The sequence below is a fragment of the Pleurodeles waltl genome, chromosome 4_1, assembly GCF_031143425.1.
Source record: "Pleurodeles waltl isolate 20211129_DDA chromosome 4_1, aPleWal1.hap1.20221129, whole genome shotgun sequence".
NCBI classification, from domain to species: Eukaryota; Metazoa; Chordata; class Amphibia; order Caudata; family Salamandridae; genus Pleurodeles; species Pleurodeles waltl.
The window spans coordinates 41,676,352-41,699,114 of NC_090442.1; the positions used below are offsets into that span (position 1 = coordinate 41,676,352).

The window sequence follows — 22,763 nt, forward strand, 5'->3', positions numbered from 1 at the left end:
AATCCTTTATGATTCTTTTCTAGTACTATACTTTTTCTGAGGGACAATTTACATTATTCATGGAGAAAATCGTAGAGCTTCTACCCATGCATAGTTTCTGCTTTCTGCACGCACACACTCCCTGCACTGAATCTACCCACAGTTCTGTTCAGAATGATTGTGCCATGTCATATTGTTGTGTACGTATTGCATATCCATGGCATTTATGAAGTGGTACTTTGGTATGGCAGAAAGACAGAAAAGTAGCAATGCTGAAGGCATAACGTGACTGATTGTGCAGTTTGCATTGGGCTTTCTTAATGAGTGAGAGTGAAAGGAGTATTGTAAGAGTGTGTTTCCAGTTTGTATGTAAAGATAAGTTGGGTGCTGTGAGAAAAAGACTCAACCATGAATGGACTCGAACCCTCAATCTTCTGATCCTTAGTCAGACGCCTTATCCATTAGGCCACATGGTCACTGACCGCAATATGTTTGGGTGTTTAGGGTTAGGTGGTATGAATGGATGTGGAACATATCAATTACAGGTGCGCAGGACAGGATCCCATACCGTTCTTCATCTTCTTTCCATCAAAGGAGTTTTTTCAAACAATATCTAGATAATTTCCAAAGTTTCATATCTTATGCTGTGCTTTTTTGCCGTTAATCCTCCTTTCTTCTTTTACTGAATACTCTGTTTTATGCTGCAATGGTATTTTTGGATTATTTGAAAAGAGAATGAAACTGCTTTGACAGTAGTTCAGACTTCCCATTTCTTGACTTGCTAATTTGCTCCCTGAATTAGCTTATACAAGTGACATGAACAGGGCCTTGACCTAAGCACGTACCTGAAAGCCTGTCACCACCTCTAGAAATAAAATTCACAGCAGCTCAAAACATTCATTTTGAAAGAGAATATTTCAAGTGAGTCGAAGTTTAATTTCAATAAAGAAAGTTGTATAAAATGACATGCTGCACATTTGGGTAACCAGCATGACTGTTTTCAGTGAAGAAGTGGAATGGTTCTGTTGCAATATACTATCACCCTGGTAAGCTGCTACGAGGAAGAGTAAACAATATGATTAGGTTTCAGCAAAAATGTATTAGTTCAGGGTGTGCACCTCAGATAGACTTAAACTTACACACCCTGGTCTGTGAGACTAGTGCCCTATCCATTGCGGCATTGAGGGTAATCTGCAAGACAGAGTTCCAAAATCATCCTTTCATCTCAGTTCATGGCCACATACAGTATTTCTGCAGTCATTCGTTTCACTTTTCTGTCTTTAATTAAACTGACCATTTTAAACCTCCGGCACCCACCACTTCAATCTTACCGTTTTTGTGCTATCATAGGGCCTTGGAACTTTTGGCAAGTGGACAGAAGCAGTCAGAGAACCACATCACAATGCATACTCCTTTGCCTGATACTTTTCACATCAAACTGCTCTTGGAAAAAGACGTTAACCGGTCCTTGCTCTCAGACAGACACAGAAAGCCTATCACCACCTCTACGAACATATTTCAATCAAACCAATATATATCATTCAACAATTATGCCTCTGTATCAATATAACTACAACTCGAGACAGAAAGGAATTTAAAAAACAATCTGCCCATTTGAATAACCAGCAGAGTTTTAAGGACGTACAAATTGGAATGTGACAATTTCAGAGTTCCTCATTCCTAAGAAGTCTGTGAGATAGTATCTCAGAAAGATCTCAAGTTTATAGCAAAAATGGTTGTAAGGGTGATTTTTACCACACAATTGCAACTAGGTGCCTCAATATGCAAGAGACCAGTCCTTGACAGATTACACAACTGGGGCAACAGCAAAGGCAGCAATTGTGTCAATCCTTTATGATTCTTCTCTAGTACTATACTTTTTCTGAGGGACAATTTGCATTATTCCTGGAGAAAATCATAGAGCTTCTACCCATGCATAGTTTCTGCTTTCTGCACGCACACATTCCCTGCTCTGAATCTACCCACAGTTCTGTTCGGAATGATTGTGCCATGTCATATTGTTGTATACGTATTGCATATCCGTGGCATTTATGAAGAGGTACTTTGGTATGGCAGAAAGACAGAAAAGTAGCAATGCTGAAGGCATAACGTGACTGATTGTGAAGTTTGCATTGGGCTTTCTTAATGAGTGAGAGTGAAAGGAGTATTGTAAGAGTGTATTTCCAGTTTGTATGTAAAGATAAGTTGGGTGCTGTGAGAAAAAGACTCAACCATGAAGGGACTCGAACCCTCAATCTTCTGATCCGAAGTCAGACGCCGTATCCATTAGGCCACATGGTTACTGACTGCAACATGTTTGGGTGTTTAGGGTTAGATGGTATGAATGGATGTGGAACATATCAATTACAGGTGCGCAGGACAGGATCCCATACCGTTCTTCATCTTCTTTCCATCAAAGGAGTTTTTTCGAACAATATCTAGATAATTTCCAAAGTTTCATATCTTATGATGTGCTTTTTTGCCGTTAATCCTCCTATCTTCTTTTATTGAATACTCTGTTTTATGCTGCAATGGTATTTTTGGATTATTTGAAAAGAGAATGAAACTGCTTTGACAGTAGTTCAGACTTCCCATTTATTGACTTGCTAATTTGCTCCCTGAATTAGCTTATACAAGTGACATGAACAGGACCTTGACCTAAGCACGTACCTGAAAGCCTGTCACCACCTCTAGAAATAAAATTCACAGCAGCTCAAAACATTCATTTTGAAAGAGAATATTTCAAGTGAGTCCAAGTTTAATTTCAATAAAGAAAGCTGTATAAAATGACACGCGCACATTTGGGTAACCAGCATGACACTTTTCAGTGAAGAAGTGGAATGGTTCTGTTGCAATATACTATCACCCTGGCAAGCTGCTATGAGGAAGAGTAAACAATATGATTAGGTTTCAGCAAAAATGTATTAGTTCAGGGTGTGCACCTCAGATAGACTTAAACTTACACACCCTGGTCTGTGAGAGTAGTGCCCTATCCATTGCGGCATTGAGGGTAATCTGCAAGACAGAGTTCCAAAATCATCCTTTCATCTCAGTTCATGGCCACATACAGTATTTCTGCAGTCATTCGTTTCACTTTTCTGTCTTTAATTAAACTGAACATTTTAAACCTCCGGCACCCACCACTTCAATCTTACAGTTTTTGTGCTATCATAGGGCCTTGGAACTTTTGGCAAGTGGACAGAAGCAGTCAGAGAACCACATCACAATACATACTCCTTTGCCTGATACCTTTCACAACAAACTGCTCTAGGAAAAAGAAGTTAACCGGTCCTTGCTCTCAGACAGACACAGAAAGCCTATCACCACCTCTACGAACATATTTCAATCAAACCAATATATATCATTCAACAATTATGCCTCTGTATCAATATAACTACAACACGAGACAGAAAGGAATTTAAAAAACAATCTGCCCATTTGAATAACCAGCATAGTTTTAAGGACGTACAAATTGGAATGTGAAAATTTCAGAGTTCCTCATTCATAAGAAGTCTGTGAGATAGTATCTCAGAAAGATCTCAACTTTATAGCAAAAATGGTTGTAAGGGTGATTTTTACCACACAATTGCAACTAGGTGCCTCAATCTGCAAGAGACCAGTCCTTGACAGATTGCACAACTGGGGCAACAGCAAAGGCAGCAATTGTGTCAATCCTTTATGATTCTTCTCTAGTACTATACTTTTTCTGAGGGACAATTTGCATTATTCCTGGAGAAAATCATAGAGCTTCTACCCATGCATAGTTTCTGCTTTCTGCACGCACACACTCCCTGCACTGAATCTACCCACAGTTCTGTTCAGAATCATTGTGCCATGTCATATTGTTGTATACGTATTGCATATCCGTGGCATTTATGAAGAGGTACTTTGGTATGGCAGAAAGACAGAAAAGTAGCAATGCTGAAGGCATAACGTGACTGATTGTGCAGTTTGCATTGGGCTTTCTTAATGAGTGAGAGTGAAAGGAGTATTGTAAGAGTGTGTTTCCAGTTTGTATGTAAAGATAAGTTGGGTGCTGTGAGAAAAAGACTCAACCATGAAGGTACTCGAACCATCAAACTTCTGATCCGAAGACAGACGCCTTATCCATTAGGCCACATGGTCACTGACTGCAATATGTTTGGGTGTTTAGGGTTAGGTGGTATGAATGGATGTGGAACATATCAATTACAGGTGCGCAGGACAGGATCCCATACCGTTCTTCATCTTCTTTCCATCAAAGGAGTTTTTTCAAACAATATCTAGATAATTTCCAAAGTTTCATATCTTATGCTGTGCTTTTTTGCCGTTAATCCTCCTTTCTTCTTTTATTGAATACTCTGTTTTATGCTGCAATGGTATTTTTGGATTATTTGAAAAGAGAATGAAACTGCTTTGACAGTAGTTCAGACTTCCCATTTCTTGACTTGCTAATTTGCTCCCTGAATTAGCTTATTCAAGTGACATGAACAGGGCCTTGACCTAAGCACGTACCTGAAAGCCTGTCACCACCTCCAGAAATAAAATTCACAGCAGCTCAAAATATTCATTTTGAAAGAGAATATTTCAAGTGAGTCCAAGTTTAATTTCAATAAAGAAAGCTGTATAAAATGACACGCTACACATTTGGGTAACCAGCATGACTCTTTTCAGTGAAAAAGTGGAATGGTTCTGTTGCAATATACTATCACCCTGGCAAGCTGCTACGAGGAAGAGTAAACAAAATGATTAGGTTTCAGCAAAAATGTATTAGTTCAGGGTGTGCACCTCAGATAGACTTAAACTTACACACCCTGGTCTGTGAGAGTAGTGCCCTATCCATTGCGGCATTGAGGGTAATCTGCAAGACAGAGTTCCAAAATCATCCTTTCATCTCAGTTCATGGCCACATACAGTATTTCTGCAGTCATTCGTTTCACGTTTCTGTCTTTAATTAAACTGACCATTTTAAACCTCCGGCACCCACCACTTCAATCTTACCGTTTTTGTGCTATCATAGGGCCTTGGAACTTTTGGCAAGTGGACAGAAGCAGTCAGAGAACCACATCACAATACATACTCCTTTGCCTGATACCTTTCACAACAAACTGCTCTTGGAAAAAGAAGTTAACCGGTCCTTGCTCTCAGACAGACACAGAAAGCCTATCACCACCTCTACGAACATATTTCAATCAAACCAATATATATCATTCAACAATTATGCCTCTGTATCAATATAACTACAACTCGAGACAGAAAGGAATTTAAAAAACAATCTGCCCATTTGAATAACCAGCAGAGTTTTAAGGACGTACAAATTGGAATGTGACAATTTCAGAGTTCCTCATTCATAAGAAGTCTGTGAGATAGTATCTCAGAAAGATCTCAAGTTTATAGCAAAAATGGTTGTAAGGGTGATTTTTACCACACAATTGCAACTAGGTGCCTCAATCTGCAAGAGACCAGTCCTTGACAGATTACACAACTGGGGCAACAGCAAAGGCAGCAATTGTGTCAATCCTTTATGATTCTTCTCTAGTACTATTCTTTTTCTGAGGGACAATTTGCATTATTCCTGGAGAAAATCATAGAGCTTCTACCCATGCATAGTTTCTGCTCTCTGCACGCACACACTCCCTGCACTGAATCTACCCACAGTTCTGTTCGGAATGATTGTGCCATGTCATATTGTTGTATACGTATTGCATATCCAAGGCATTTATGAAGAGGTACTTTGGTATGGCAGAAAGACAGAAAAGTAGCAATGCTGAAGGCATAACGTGACTGATTGTGCAGTTTGCATTGGGCTTTCTTAATGAGTGAGAGTGAAAGGAGTATTGTAAGAGTGTATTTCCAGTTTGTATGTAAAGATAAGTTGGGTGCTGTGAGAAAAAGACTCAACCATGAAGGGACTCAAACCCTCAATCTTCTGATCCGAAGTCAGACGCCTTATCCATTAGGCCACATGGTCACTGACTGCAATATGTTTGGGTGTTTAGGGTTAGGTGGTATGAATGGATGTGGAACATATCAATTACAGGTGCGCAGGACAGGATCCCATACCGTTCTTCATCTTCTTTCCATCAAAGGAGTTTTTTCAAACAATATCTAGATAATTTCCAAAGTTTCATATCTTATGCTGTGCTTTTTTGCCGTTAATCCTCCTTTCTTCTTTTATTGAATACTCTGTTTTATGCTGCAATGGTATTTTTGGATTATTTGAAAAGAGAATGAAACTGCTTTGACAGTAGTTCAGACTTCCCATTTCTTGACTTGCTAATTTGCTCCCTGAATTAGCTTATTCAAGTGACATGAACAGGGCCTTGACCTAAGCACGTACATGAAAGCCTGTCACCACCTCTAGAAATACAATTCACAGCAGCTCAAAACATTCATTTTGAAAGAGAATATTTCAAGTGAGTCCAAGTTTAATTTCAATAAAGAAAGCTGTATAAAATGACACGCTGCACATTTGGGTAACCAGCATGACTCTTTTCAGTGAAGAAGTGGAATGGTTCTGTTGCAATATACTATCACCCTGGCAAGCTGCTACGAGGAAGAGTAAACAATATGATTAGGTTTCAGCAATAAAGTATTAGTTCAGGGTGTGCACCTCAGATAGACATAAACTTACACACCCTGGTCTGTGAGAGTAGTGCCCTATCCATTGCGGCATTGAGGGTAATCTGCAAGACAGAGTTCCAAAATCATCCTTTCATCTCAGTTCATGGCCACATACAATATTTCCGTAGTCATTCGTTTCACTTTTCTGTCTTTAATTAAACTGACCATTTTAAACCTCCACCACCCACCACTTCAATGTTACAGTTTTTATGTTATAATATTGCCTTGGAACTTTTGGCAAGTGGACAGAAGCAATCAGAGAAGCACATGACAATACACACTCCTTTGCCTGATACCTTTCACAACAAACTGCTCTTGGAAAAAGACGTTAACCCGTCCTTGCTCTCAGACAGACACAGACAGCCTATCACCACCTCTACGAACATATTTCAATCAAACCAATATATATCATTCAACAATTATGCCTCTGTATCAATATAACTACAACTCGAGACAGAAAGGAATTTAAAAAACAATCTGCCCATTTGAATAACCAGCAGAGTTTTAAGGACGTACAAATTTGAATGTGACAATTTCAGAGTTCCTCATTCATAAGAAGTCTGTGAGATAGTATCTCAGAAAGATCTCAAGTTTATAGCAAAAATGTTTGTAAGGGTGATTTTTACCACACAATTGCAACTAGGTGCCTCAATCTGCAAGAGACCAGTCCTTGACAGATTACACAACTGGGGCAACAGCAAAGGCAGCAATTGTGTCAATCCTTTATGATTCTTTCTCTAGTACTATACTTTTTCTGAGGTACAATTTGCATTATTCCTAGAGAAAATCATAGAGCTTCTACCCATGCATAGTTTCTGCTTTCTGCACGCACACACTCCCTGCACTGAATCTACCCACAGTTCTGTTCAGAATGATTGTGCCATGTCATATTGTTGTATACGTATTGCATATCCGTGGCATTTATGAAGAGGTACTTTGGTATGGCAGAAAGATAGAAAAGTAGCAATGCTGAAGGCATAACGTGACTGATTGTGCAGTTTGCATTGGGCTTTCTTAATGAGTGAGAGTGAAAGGAGTATTGTAAGAGTGTGTTTCCAGTTTGTATGTAAAGATAAGTTGGGTGCTGTGAGAAAAAGACTCAACCATGAAGGAACTCGAACCCTCAATCTTCTGATCCGAAGTCAGACGCCTTATCCATTAGGCCACATGGTTACTGACTGCAATATGTTTCGGTGTTTAGGGTTAGGTGGTATGAATGGATGTGGAACATATCAATTACAGGTGCGCAGGACAGGATCCCATACCGTTCTTCATCTTCTTTCCATCAAAGGAGTTTTTTCAAACAATATCTAGATAATTTCCAAAATTTCATATCTTATGCTGTGCTTTTTTGCCGTTAATCCTCCTTTCTTCTTTTATTGAATACTCTGTTTTATGCTGCAATGGTATTTTTGGATTATTTGAAAAGAGAATGAAACTGCTTTGGCAGTAGTTCAGACTTCCCATTTCTTGACTTGCTAATTTGCTCCCTGAATTAGCTTATTCAAGTGACATGAACAGGGCCTTGACCTAAGCACGTACCTGAAAGCCTGTCACCACCTCTAGAAATAAAATTCACAGCAGCTCAAAACATTCATTTTGAAAGAGAATATTTCAAGTGAGTCCAAGTTTAATTTCAATAAAGAAAGCTGTATAAAATGACACGCTGCACATTTGGGTAACCAGCATGACTCTTTTCAGTGAAGAAGTGGAATGGTTCTGTTGCAATATACTATCACCCTGGCAAGCTGCTACGAGGAAGAGTAAACAATATGATTAGGTTTCAGCAAAAATGTATTAGTTCAGGGTGTGCACCTCAGATAGACTTAAACTTACGCACCCTGGTCTGTGAGAGTAGTGCCCTATCCATTGCGGCATTGAGGGTAATCTGCAAGACAGAGTTCCAAAATCATCCTTTCATCTCAGTTCATGGCCACATACAATATTTCTGCAGTCATTCTTTTCACTTTTCTGTCTTTAATTAAACTGACCATTTTAAACCTCCGGCACCCACCACTTCAATCTTACCGTTTTTGTGCTATCATAGGGCCTTGGAACTTTTGGCAAGTGGACAGAAGCAGTCAGAGAACCACATCACAATACATACTCCTTTGCCTGATACCTTTCACAACAAACTGCTCTTGGAAAAAGACGTTAACCGGTCCTTGCTCTCAGACAGACACAGAAAGTCTATCACCACCTCTACGAACATATTTCAATCAAACCAATATATATCATTCAACAATTATGCCTCTGTATCAATATAACTACAACTCGAGACAGAAAGGAATTTAAAAAACAATCTGCCCATTTGAATAACCAGCAGAGTTTTAAGGACGTACAAATTGGAATGTGACAATTTCAGAGTTCCTCATTCATAAGAAGTATGTGAGATAGTATCTCAGAAAGATCTCAAGTTTATAGCAAAAATGGTTGTAAGGGTGATTTTTACCACACAATTGCAACTAGGTGCCTCAATCTGCAAGAGACCAGTCCTTGACAGATTACACAACTGGGGCAACAGCAAAGGCAGCAATTGTGTCAATCCTTTATGATTCTTCTCTAGTACTATACTTTTTCTGAGGGACAATTTGCATTATTCCTGGAGAAAATCATAGAGCTTCTACCCATGCATAGTTTCTGCTTTCTGCACGCACACACTCCCTGCACTGAATCTACCCACAGTTCTGTTCGGAATGATTGTGCCATGTCATATTGTTGTATACGTATTGCATATCCGTGGCATTTATGAAGAGGTACTTTGGTATACCAGAAAGACAGAAAAGTAGCAATGCTGAAGGCATAACGTGACTGATTGTGCAGTTTGCATTGGGCTTTCTTAATGAGTGAGAGTGAAAGGAGTATTGTAAGAGTGTATTTCCAGTTTGTATATAAAGATAAGTTGGGTGCTGTGAGAAAAAGACTCAACCATGAAGGGACTCGAACCCTCAATCTTCTGACCCGAAGACAAACGCCTCATCCATTAGGCCACATAGTCACTGACTGCAATATGTTTGGGTGTATAGGGTTAGGTGGTATGAATGGATGTGGAACATATCAATTACAGGTGCGCAGGACAGGATCCCATACCGTTCTTCATCTTCTTTCCATCAAAGGAGTTTTTTCAAACAATATCTAGATAATTTCCAAAGTTTCATATCTTATGATGTGCTTTTTTGCCGTTAATCCTCCTGTCTTCTTTTATTGAATACTCTGTTTTATGCTGCAATGGTATTTTTGGATTATTTGAAAAGAGAATGAAACTGCTTTGACAGTAGTTCAGACTTCCCATTTATTGACTTGCTAATTTGCTCCCTGAATTAGCTTATACAAGTGACATGAACAGGGCCTTGACCTAAGCACGTACCTGAAAGCCTGTCACCACCTCTAGAAATAAAATTCACAGCAGCACAAAACATTCATTTTGAAAGAGAATATTTCAAGTGAGTCCAAGTTTAATTTCAATAAAGAAAGTTGTATAAAATGACACGCTGCACATTGGGGTAACCAGCATGACTCTTTTCAGTGAAGAAGTGGAATGGTTCTGTTGCAATATACTATCACCCTGGCAAGCTGCTACGAGGAAGAGTAAACAATATGATTAGGTTTCAGCAAAAATGTATTAGTTAGGGTGTGCACCTCAGATAGACTTAAACTTACACACCCTGGTCTGTGAGAGTAGTGCCCTATCTATTGCGGCATTGAGGGTAATCTGCAAGACAGAGTTCCGAAATCATCCTTTCATCTCAGTTCATGGCCACATACAGTATTTCTGCAGTCATTCGTTTCACTTTTCTGTCTTTAATTAAACTGAACATTTTAAACCTCCGGCACCCACCACTTCAATCTTACCGTTTTTGTGCTATCATAGGGCCTTGGAACTTTTGGCAAGTGGACAGAAGCAGTCAGAGAACCACATCACAATACATACTCCTTTGCCTGATACCTTTCACAACAAACTGCTCTTGGAAAAAGAAGTTAACCGGTCCTTGCTCTCAGACAGACACAGAAAGCCTATCACCACCTCTACGAACATATTTCAATCAAACCAATATATATCATTCAACAATTATGCCTCTGTATCAATATAACTACAACTCGAGACAGAAAGGAATTTAAAAAACAATCTGCCCATTTGAATAACCAGCATAGTTTTAAGGACGTACAAATTGGAATGTGACAATTTCAGAGTTCCTCATTCATAAGAAGTCTGTGAGATAGTATCTCAGAAAGATCTCAACTTTATAGCAAAAATGGTTGTAAGGGTGATTTTTACCACACAATTGCAACTAGGTGCCTCAATCTGCAAGAGACCAGTCCTTGACAGATTACACAACTGGGGCAACAGCAAAGGCAGCAATTGTGTCAATCCTTTATGATTCTTCTCTAGTACTATACTTTTTCTGAGGGACAATTTGCATTATTCCTGGAGAAAATCATAGAGCTTCTACCCATGCATAGTTTCTGCTTTCTGCACGCACACACTCCCTGCACTGAATCTACCCACAGTTCTGTTCGGAATGATTGTGCCATGTCAGATTGTTGTATAGGTATTGCATATCCGTTGCATTTATGAAGAGGTACTTTGGTATGGCAGAAAGACAGAAAAGTAGCAATGCTGAAGGCATAACGTGACTGATTGTGCAGTTTGCATTGGGCTTTCTTAATGAGTGAGAGTGAAAGGAGTATTGTAAGAGTGTATTTCCAATTTGTATGTAAAGATAAGTTGGGTGCTGTGAGAAAAAGACTCAACCATGAAGGGACTCGAACCCTCAATCTTCTGATCCGAAGTCAGACGCCTTATCCATTAGGCCACATGGTCACTGACTGCGATATGTTTGGGTGTTTAGGGTTAGGTGGTATGAATGGATGTGGAAAATATCAATTACAGGTGCGCAGGACAGGATCCCATACCGTTCTTCATCTTCTTTCCATCAAAGGAGTTTTTTCAAACAATATCTAGATAATTTCCAAAGTTTCATATCTTATGATGTGCTTTTTTGCCGTTAATCCTCCTTTCTTCTTTTATTGAATACTCTGTTTTATGCTGCAATGGTATTTTTGGATTATTTGAAAAGAGAATGAAACTGCTTTGACAGTAGTTCAGACTTCCCATTTCTTGACTTGCTAATTTGCTCCCTGAATTCGCTTATACAAGTGACATGAACAGGGCCTTGACCTAAGCACGTACCTGAAAGCCTGTCACCACCTCTAGATATAAAATTCACAGCAGCTCAAAACATTCATTTTGAAAGAGAATATTTCAAGTGAGTCCAAGGTTAATTTCAATAAAGAAAGTTGTATAAAATGACACGCTACACATTTGGGTAACCAGCTTGACTCTTTTCAGTGAAGAAGTGGAATGGTTCTGTTGCAATATACTATCACCCTGGCAAGGTGCTACGAGGAAGAGTAAACAATATGATTAGGTTTCAGCAAAAATGTATTAGTTCAGTGTGTGCACCTCAGATAGACTTAAACTTACACACCCTGGTCTGTGAGAGTAGTGCCCTATCCATTGCGGCATTGAGGGTAATCTGCAAGACAGAGTTCCAAAATCATCCTTTCATCTCAGTTCATGGCCACATACAGTATTTCTGCAGTCATTCGTTTCACTTTTCTGTCTTTAATTAAACTGACCATTTTAAACCTCCGGCACCCACCACTTCAATCTTACCGTTTTTGTGCTATCATAGGGCCTTGGAACTTTTGGCAAGTGGACAGAAGCAGTCAGAGAACCACATCACAATACATACTCCTTTGCCTGATACCTTTCACAACAAACTGCTCTTGGAAAAAGACGTTAACCGGTCCTTGCTCTCAGACAGACACAGAAAGCCTATCACCACCTCTACGAACATATTTCAATCAAACCAATATATATCATTCAACAATTATGCCTCTGTATCAATATAACTACAACTCGAGACAGAAAGGAATTTAAAAAACAATCTGCCCATTTGAACAACCAGCAGAGTTTTAAGGACGTACAAATTGGAATGTGAGAATTTCAGAGTTCCTCATTCATAAGAAGTCTGTGAGATAGTATCTCAGAAAGATCTCAAGTTTATAGCAAAAATGGTTGTAAGGGTGATTTTTACCACACAATTGCAACTAGGTGACTCAATCTGCAAGAGACCAGTCCTTGACAGATTACACAACTGGGGCATCAGCAAAGGCAGCAATTGTGTCAATCCTTTATGATTCTTCTCTAGTACTATACTTTTTCTGAGGGACAATTTGCATTATTCCTGGAGAAAATCATAGAGCCTCTACCCATGCATAGTTTCTGCTTTCTGCACGCACACACTCCCTGCACTGAATCTACCCACAGTTCTGTTCAGAATGATTGTGCCATGTCATATTGTTGTATACGTATTGCATATCCATGGCATTTATGAAGAGGTACTTTGGTATGGCAGAAAGACAGAAAAGTAGCAATGCTGAAGGCATAACGTGACTGATTGTGCAGTTTGCATTGGGCTTTCTTAATGAGTGAGAGTGAAAGGAGTATTGTAAGAGTGTATTTCCAGTTTGTATGTAAAGATAAGTTGGGTGCTGTGAGAATAAGACTCAACCATGAAGGGACTCGAACCCACAACCTTCTGATCCAAAGTCAGACACCTTATCCATTAGGCCACATGGTCACTGACTGCTATATGTTTGGGTGTTTAGGGTTAGGTGGTATGAATGGATGTGGAACATATCAATTACACGGGCGCAGGACAGGATCCCATACCGTTCTTCATCTTCTTTCCATCAAAGGAGTTTTTTCAAACAATATCTAGATAATTTCCAAAGTTTCATATCTTATGATGTGCTTTTTTGCCGTTAATCCTCCTTTCTTCTTTTATTCAATACTCTGTTTTATGCTGCAATGGTATTTTGGGATTATTTGAAAAGAGAATGAAACTGCTTTGACAGTAGTTCAGACTTCCCATTTCTTGACTTGCTAATTTGTTTCCTGAATTCGCTTATACAAGTGACATGAACAGGGCCTTGACCTAAGCACGTACCTGAAAGCCTGTCACCACATCTAGAAATAAAATTCACAGCAGCTCAAAACATTCATTTTGAAAGAGAATATTTCAAGTGAGTCCAAGTTTAATTTCAATAAAGAAAGCTGCATAAAATGACACGCTGTACATTTGGGTAACCAGTATGACTCTTTTCAGAGAAGAAGTGGAATGGTTCTGTTGCAATATTCAATCACCCAGGCAAGCTGCTACGAGGAAGAGTAAACAATATGATTAGGTTTCAGCAAAAATGTATTAGTTCAGGGTGTGCACCTCAGATAGACTTAAACTTACACACCCTGGTCTGTGAGAGTAGTGCCCTATCCATTGCGGCATTGAGGGTAATCTGCAAGACAGAGTTCCAAAATCATCCTTTCATCTAGGTTCATGGCCACATACAGTATTTCTGCAGTCATTTGTTTCACTTTTCTGTCTTTAATTAAACTGACCATTTTAAACCTCCGGCACCCACCACTTCAATCTTACCGTTTTTGTGCTATCATAGGGCCTTGGAACTTTTGGCAAGTGGACAGAAGCAGTAAGAGAACCACATCACAATACATACTCCTTTGCCTGATACCTTTCACAACAAACTGCTCTTGGAAAAAGACGTTAACCGGTCCTTGCTCTCAGACAGACACAGAAAGCCTATCACCACCTCTACGAACATATTTCAATCAAACCAATATATATCATTCAACAATTATGCCTCTGTATCAATATAACTACAACTCGAGACAGAAAGGAATTTAAAAAACAATCTGCCCATTTGAATAACCAGCAGAGTTATAAGGACATACAAATTGGAATGTGACAATTTCAGAGTTCCTCATTCATAAGAAGTCTGTGAGATAGTATCTCAGAAAGATCTCAAGTTTATAGCAAAAATGGTTGTAAGGGTGATTTTTACCACACAATTGCAACTAGGTGCCTCAATCTGCAAGAGACCAGTCCTTGACAGATTACACAACTGGGGCAACAGCAAAGGCAGCAATTGTGTCAATCCTTTATGATTCTTCTCTAGTACTATACTTTTTCTGAGGGACAATTTGCATTATTCCTGGAGAAAATCATAGAGCTTCTACCCATGCATAGTTTCTCCTTTCTGCACGCACACACTCCCTGCACTGAATCTACCCACAGTTCTGTTCGGAATGATTGTGCCATGTCATATTGTGGTATACGTATTGCATATCCGTGGCATTTATGAAGAGGTACTTTGGTATGGTAGAAAGACAGAAAAGAAGCAATGATCAAGGCATAACGTGACTGATTGTGCAGTTTGCATTGGGCTTTCTTAATGAGTGAGAGTGAAAGGAGTATTGTAAGAGTGTGTTTCCAGTTTGTATGTAAAGATAAGTTGGGTGCTGTGAGAAAAAGACTCAACCACGAAGGGACTCGAACCCTCAATCTTCTGATCCGAAGTCAGACCCCTTATCCATTAGGCCACATGGTCACTGACTGCTGTATGCTTGGGTGTTTAGGGTTAGGTGGTATGAATGGATGTGGAACATATCAATTACAGGTGCGCAGGACAGGATCCCATACCGTTCTTCATCTTCTTTCCATCAAAGGAGTTTTTTCAAACAATATCTAGATAATTTCCAAGTTTCATATCTTATGATGTGCTTTTTTGCCGTTAATCCTCCTTTCTTCTTTTATTGAATACTCTGTTTTATGCTGCAATGGTATTTTTGGATTATTTGAAAAGAGAATGAAACTGCTTTGACAGCAGTTCAGACTTCCCTTTTCTTGACTTGCTAATTTGCTCCCTGAATTAGCTTATACAAGTGACATGAACAGGGCCTTGACCTAAGCACGTACCTGAAAGCCTATCACCACCTCTAGAAATAAAATTCACAGCAGCTCAAAACATTCATTTTGAAAGAGAATATTTCAAGTGAGTCCAAGTTTAATTTCATTAAAGAAAGCTGTATAAAATGACACGCTGCACATTTGGGTAACCAGCATGACACTTTTCAGTGAAGAAGTGGAATGGTTCTGTTGCAAAATACTATCACCCTGGCAAGCTGCTACGAGGAAGAGTAAACAATATGATTAGGTTTCAGCAAAAATGTATTAGTTCAGGGTGTGCACCTCAGATAGACTTAAACTTACACACCCTGGTCTGTGAGAGTAGTGCCCTATCCATTGCGGCATTGAGGGTAATCTCCAAGACAGAGTTCCAAAATCATCCTTTCATCTCAGTTCATGGCCACATACAGTATTTCTGCAGTCATTCGTTTCACTTTTCTGTCTTTAATTAAACTGACCATTTTAAACCTCCGGCACCCACCACTTCAATCTTCCCGTTTTTGTGCCATCATAGGGCCTTGGAACTTTTGGCAAGTGGACAGAAGCAGTCAGAGAACCACATCACAATACATACTCCTTTGCCTGATACCTTTCACAACAAACTGCTCTTGAAAAAAGACGTTAACCGGTCCTTGCTCTCAGACAGACACAGAAAGCCTATCACCACCTCTACGAACATATTTCAATCAAACCAATATATATAATTCAACAATTATGCCTCTGTATCAATATAACTACAACTCGAGACAGAAAGGAATTTAAAAAACAATCTGCCCATTTGAATAACCAGCATAGTTTTAAGGACGTGCAAATTGGAATGTGACAATTTCAGAGTTCCTCATTCATAAGAAGTCTGTGAGATAGTATCTCAGAAAGATCTCAAGTTTATAGCAAAAATGGTTGTAAGGGTGATTTTTACCACACAATTGCAACTAGGTGCCTCGACCTGCAAGAGACCAGTCCTTGACAGATTACACAACTGGGGCAACAGCAAAGGCAGCAATTGTGTCAATCCTTTATGATTCTTCTCTAGTACTATACTTTTTCTGAGGGACAATTTGCATTATTCCTGGAGAAAATCATAGAGCTTCTACCCATGCATAGTTTCTGCTTTCTGCACGCACACACTCCCTGCACTGAATCTACCCACAGTTCTGTTCAGAATGATTGTGCCATGTCATATTGCTGTATACGTATTTCATATCCGTGGCATTTATGAAGAGGTACTTTGGTATGGCAGAAAGACAGAAAAGTAGCAATGCTGAAGGAATAACGTGACTGATTGTGCAGTTTGCATTGGGCTTTCTTAATGAGTGAGAGTGAAAGGAGTATTGTAAGAGTGTATTTCCAGTTTGTATGTAAAGATAAGTTGGGTGCTGTGAGAAAAAGACTCAACCATGAAGGGACTCAAACCTTCAATCTTCTGATCCAATGTCAGACGCCTTACCCTTTAGGCCACATGGGCACTGACTGCAATATGTTTGGGTGTTTAGGGTTAGGTGGTATGAATGGATGTGGAACATATCAATTACAGGTGCGCAGGACAGGATCCCATACCGTTCTTCATCTTCTTTCCATCAAAGGAGTTTTTTCAAACAATATCAAGATAATTTCCAAAGTTTCATATCTTATGCTGTGCTTTTTTGCCGTTAATCCTCCTTTCTTCTTTTATTGAATACTCTGTTTTATGCTGCAATGGTATTTTTGGATTATTTGAAAAGAGAATGAAACTGCTTTGACAGTAGTTCAGACTTCCCATTTCTTGACTTGCTAATTTGCTCCCTGAATTAGCTTATTCAAGTGACATGAACAGGGCCTTGACCTAAGCACGTACCTGAAAGCCTGTCACCACCTCTAGAAATACAATTCACAGCAGCTCAAAACATTCATTTTGAAAGAGAATATTTCAAGTGAGTCCAAGTTTAATTTCAATAAAGAAAGCTGTATAAAATGACACGCTGCACATTTGGGTAACCAGCATGACTCTTTTCAGTGAAGAAGTGGAATGGTTCTGTTGCAATATACTATCACCCTGGCAAGCTGCTACGAGGAAGAGTAAACAATATGATTAGGTTTCAGCAAAAATGTATTAGTTCAGGGTGTGCACCTCAGATAGACTTAAACTTACACACCCTGGTCTGTGAGAGTAGTGCCCTATCCATTGCGGCATTGAGGGTAATCTGCAAGACAGAGTTCCAAAATCATCCTTTCATCTCAGTTCATGGCCACATACAGTATTTCTGCAGTCATTTGTTTCACTTTTCTGTCTTTAATTAAACTGACCATTTTAAACCTCCGGCACCCACCACTTCAATCTTACCGTTTTTGTGCTATCATAGGGCCTTGGAACTTTTGGCAAGTGGACAGAAGCAGTCAGAGAACCACATCACAATACATACTCCTTTGCCTAATACCTTTCACAACAAACTGCTCTTGGAAAAAGACGTTCACCGGTCCTTGCTCTCAGACAGACACAGAAAGCCTATCACCACCTCTACGAACATATTTCAATCGAACCAATATATATAATTCAACAATTATGCCTCTGTATCAATATAACTACAACTCGAGACAGAAAGGAATTTAAAAAACAATCTGCCCATTTGAATAACCAGCAGTGTTTTAAGGACGTACAAATTGGAATGTGACAATTTCAGAGTTCCTCATTCATAAGAAGTCTGTGAGATAGTATCTCAGAAAGATCTCAAGTTTATAGCAAAAATGGTTGTAAGGGTGATTTTTACCACACAATTGCAACTAGGTGCCTCAATCTGCAAGAGACCAGTCCTTGACAGATTACACAACTGGGGCAACAGCAAAGGCAGCAATTGTGTCAATCCTTTATGATTCTTCTCTAGTACTATACTTTTTCTGAGGGACAATTTGCATTATTCCTGGAGAAAATCATAGAGCTTCTACCCATGCATAGTTTCTGCTTTCTGCACGCACACACTCCCTGCACTGAATCTACCCACAGTTCTGTTCAGAATGATTGTGCCATGTCATATTGTTGGATACGTATTGCATATCCAAGGCATTTATGAAGAGGTACTTTGGTATGGCAGAAAGACAGAAAAGTAGCAATGCTGAAGGAATAACGTGACTGATTGTGCAGTTTGTATTGGGCTTTCTTAATGAGTGAGAGTGAAAGGAGTATTGTAAGAGTGTGCCTCAAGTTTGTATGTAAAGATAAGTTGGGTGCTGTGAGAAAAAGACACAACCACGAAGGGACTCGAACCCTCAATCTTCTGATCCGAAGTCAGACGCCTTATCCATTAGGCCACATGATCACTGACTGCTGTATGCTTGGGTGTTTAGGGTTAGGTGGTATGAATGGATGTGGAACATATCAATTACAGGTGCGCAGGACAGGATCCCATACCGTTCTTCATCTTCTTTCCATCAAAGGAGTTTTTTCAAACAATACCTAGATAATTTCTAAAGTTTCATATCTTATGCTGTGCTTTTTTGCCGTTAATCCTCCTTTCTTCTTTTATTGAATACTCTGTTTTATGCTGCAATGGTATTTTTGGATTATTTGAAAAGAGAATGAAACTGCTTTGACAGTAGTTCAGACTTCCCATTTCTTGACTTGCTAATTTGCTTCCTGAATTAGTTTATACAAGTGACATGAACAGGGCCTTGACCTAAGCATGTACCTGAAAGCCTATCACCACCTCTAGAAATAAAATTCACAGCAGCTCAAAACATTCATTTTGAAAGAGAATATTTCAAGTGAGTCCAAGTTTAATTTCAATAAAGAAAGCTGTATAAAATGACACGCTGCACATTTGGGTAACCAGCATGACTCTTTTCAGTGAAGAAGTGGAATGGTTCTGTTGCAATATACTATCACCCTGGGAAGCTGCTACGAGGAAGAGTAAACAATATGATTAGGTTTCAGCAAAAATGTATTAGTTCAGGGTGTGCACCTCAGATAGACTTAAACTTACACACCCTGGTCTGTGAGAGTAGTACCCTATCCATTGCGGCATTGAGGGTAATCTGCAAGACAGAGTTCCAAAATCATCCTTTCATCTCAGTTCATGGCCACATACAGTATTTCTGCAGTCATTCGTTTCACTTTTCTGTCTTTAATTAAACTGACCATTTTAAACCTCCGGCACCCACCACTTCAATCTTAAAGTTTTTGTGCTATCATAGGGCCTTGGAACTTTTGGCAAGTGGACAGAAGCAGTCAGAGAACCACATCACAATGCATACTCCTTTGCCTGATACCTTTCACAACAAACTGCTCTTGGAAAAAGACGTTAACCGGTCCTTGCTCTCAGACAGACACAGAAAGCCTATCACCACCTCTACGAACATATTTCAATCAAACCAATATATATCATTCAACAATTATGCCTCTGTATCAATATAACTACAACTCGAGACAGAAAGGAATTTAAAAAACAATCTGCCCATTTGATTAACCAGCAGAGTTTTAAGAACGTACAAATTGGAATGTGACAATTTCAGAGTTCCTCATCCATAAGAAGTCTGTGAGATAGTATCTCAGAAAGATCTCAAGTTTATAGCAAAAATGGTTGTAAGGGTGATTTTTTCCACACAATTGCAACTAGGTGCTTCACTCTGCAAGAGACCAGTCCTTGACAGATTACACAACTGGGGCAACAGCAAAGGCAGCAATTGTGTCAATCCTTTATGATTCTTCTCTAGTACTATACTTTTTCTGAGGGACAATTTGCATTATTCCTGGAGAAAATCATAGAGCTTCTACCTATGCATAGTTTCTGCTTTCTGCACGCACACACTAACTGCACTGAATCTACCCACAGTTCTGTTCGGAATGATTGTGCCATGTCATATTGTTGTATACGTATTGCATATCCGTGGCATTTATGAAGCGGTAGTTTGGTATGGCAGAAAGACAGAAAAGTAGCAATGCTGAAGGAATAACGTGACTGATTGTGCAGTTTGCATTGGGCTTTCTTAATGAGTGAGAGTGAAAGGAGTATTGTAACAGTGTATTTCCAGTTTGTATGTAAAGATAAGTTGGGTGCTGTGAGAAAAAGACTCAACCATGAAGGGACTCAAACCCTCAATCTTCTGATCCAATGTCAGACGCCTTACCCATTAGGCCACATGGTCACTGACTGCAATATGTTTGGGTGTTTACGGTTAGGTGGTATGAATGGATGTGGAACATATCAATTACAGGTGCGCAGGACAGGATCCCATACCGTTCTTCATCTTCTTTCCATCAAAGGAGTTTTTTCAAACAATATCTAGATAATTTCCAAAGTTTCATATCTTATGCTGTGCTTTTTTGCCGTTAATCCTCCTTTCTTCTTTTATTGAATACTCTGTTTTATGCTGCAATGGTATTTTTGGATTATTTGAAAAGAGAATGAAACTGCTTTGACAGTAGTTCAGACTTCCCATTTCTTGACTTGCTAATTTGCTCCCTGAATTAGCTTATTCAAGTGACATGAACAGGGCCTTGACCTAAGCACGTACCTGAAAGCCTGTCACCACCTCTAGAAATACAATTCACAGCAGCTCAAAACATTCATTTTGAAAGAGAATATTTCAAGTGAGTCCAAGTTTAATTTCAATAAAGAAAGCTGTATAAAATGACACGCTGCACATTTGGGTAACCAGCATGACTCTTTTCAGTGAAGAAGTGGAATGGTTCTGTTGCAATATACTATCACCCTGGCAAGCTGCTACGAGGAAGAGTAAACAATATGATTAGGTTTCAGCAAAAATGTATTAGTTCAGGGTGTGCACCTCAGATAGACTTAAACTTACACACCCTGGTCTGTGAGAGTAGTGCCCTATCCATTGCGGCATTGAGGGTAATCTGCAAGACAGAGTTCCAAAATCATCCTTTCATCTCAGTTCATGGCCACATACAGTATTTCTGCAGTCATTCGTTTCACTTTTCTGTCTTTAATTAAACTGGCCATTTTAAACCTCCGGCACCCACCACTTCAAACTTAACGTTTTTATGCTATCATAGGGCCTTGGAACTTTTGGCAAGTGGACAGAAGCAGTCAGAGAACCACATCACAATACATACTCCTTTGCCTGATACCTTTCACATCAAACTGCTCTTGGAAAAAGACGTTAACCGGTCCTTGCTCTCAGACAGACACAGAAAGCCTATCACCACCTCTACAAACATATTTCAATCAAACCAATATATATCATTCAACAATTATGCCTCTGTATCAATATAACTACAACTCGAGACAGAAAGGAATTTAAAAAACAATCTGCCCATTTGAATAACCAGCAGAGTTTTAAGGACGTACAAATTGGAACGTGACAATTTCAGAGTTCCTCATTCATAAGAAGTCTGTGAGATAGTATCTCAGAAAGATCTCAAATTTATAGGAAAAATTGTTGTAAGGGTGATTTTTACCACACAATTACAACTAGGTGCCTCAATCTGCAAGAGACCAGTCCTTGACAGATTACACAACTGGGGCAACAGCAAAGGCAGCAATTGTGTCAATCCTTTATGATTCTTCTCTAGTACTATACTTTTTCTGAGGGACAATTTGCATTATTCCTGGAGAAAATCATAGAGCTTCTTCCCATGCATAGTTTCTGCTTTCTGCACGCACACACTCCCTGCACTGAATCTACCCACAGTTCTGTTCAGAATGATTGTGCCATGTCATATTGTTGTATACGTATTGCATATCCGTGGCATTTATGAAGAGGTACTTTGGTATGGCAGAAAGACTGAAAAGTAGCAATGCTGAAGGCATAACGTGACTGATTGTGCAGTTTGCATTGGGCTTTCTTAATGAGTGAGAGTGAAAGGAGTATTGTAAGAGTGTATTTCCAGTTTGTATGTAAAGATAAGTTGGGTGCTGTAAGAAAAAGACTCAACCATGAAGGGACTCGAACCCTCAATATTCTGATCCGAAGTCAGACGCCTTATCCATTAGGCCACATGGTCAGTGACAGCAATATGTCTAGTTGTTTAGGGTTAGGTGGTATGAATGGATGTGGAACATATCAATTACAGGTGCGCAGGACAGGATCCCATACCGTTCTTCATCTTCTTTCCATCAAAGGAGTTTTTTCAAACAATATCTAGATAATTTCCAAAGTTTCATATCTCATGCTGTGCTTTTTTGCCGTTAATCCTCCTTTCTTCTTTTATTGAATACTCTGTTTTATGTTGCAATGGTATTTTTGGATTATTTGAAAAGAGAATGAAACTGCTTTGACAGTAGTTCAGACTTCCCATTTCTTGACTTGCTAATTTGCTCCCTGAATTAGCTTATACAAGTGACATGAACAGGGCCTTGACCTAAGCACGTACCTGAAAGCCTGTCACCACCTCTAGAAATAAAATTCACAGCA

At 39.3% G+C, this 22,763-nt stretch overlaps 7 non-coding genes across 7 annotated transcripts; all 7 read right to left on the bottom strand.

Annotated features, from left to right (window-relative positions):
* Positions 1-2,207: 2,207 nt before the first annotated feature.
* TRNAR-UCG (transfer RNA arginine (anticodon UCG)) lies at positions 2,208-2,280 on the bottom strand. Its single transcript has one exon. It is a non-coding gene; the product is annotated as a tRNA-Arg (tRNA).
* Positions 2,281-5,856: 3,576 nt separating this feature from the next.
* TRNAR-UCG (transfer RNA arginine (anticodon UCG)) lies at positions 5,857-5,929 on the bottom strand. Its single transcript has one exon. It is a non-coding gene; the product is annotated as a tRNA-Arg (tRNA).
* Positions 5,930-7,682: 1,753 nt separating this feature from the next.
* Positions 7,683-7,755, bottom strand: TRNAR-UCG (transfer RNA arginine (anticodon UCG)). Its single transcript has one exon. It is a non-coding gene; the product is annotated as a tRNA-Arg (tRNA).
* A 3,576-nt stretch (positions 7,756-11,331) lies between these two features.
* TRNAR-UCG (transfer RNA arginine (anticodon UCG)) lies at positions 11,332-11,404 on the bottom strand. Its single transcript has one exon. It is a non-coding gene; the product is annotated as a tRNA-Arg (tRNA).
* A 1,752-nt stretch (positions 11,405-13,156) lies between these two features.
* Positions 13,157-13,229, bottom strand: TRNAQ-UUG (transfer RNA glutamine (anticodon UUG)). The gene has a single exon. It is a non-coding gene; the product is annotated as a tRNA-Gln (tRNA).
* Positions 13,230-18,630: 5,401 nt separating this feature from the next.
* On the bottom strand, positions 18,631-18,703 carry TRNAR-UCG (transfer RNA arginine (anticodon UCG)). The gene has a single exon. It is a non-coding gene; the product is annotated as a tRNA-Arg (tRNA).
* A 3,577-nt stretch (positions 18,704-22,280) lies between these two features.
* On the bottom strand, positions 22,281-22,353 carry TRNAR-UCG (transfer RNA arginine (anticodon UCG)). Its single transcript has one exon. It is a non-coding gene; the product is annotated as a tRNA-Arg (tRNA).
* Between the last annotated feature and the right edge of the window lie 410 nt (positions 22,354-22,763).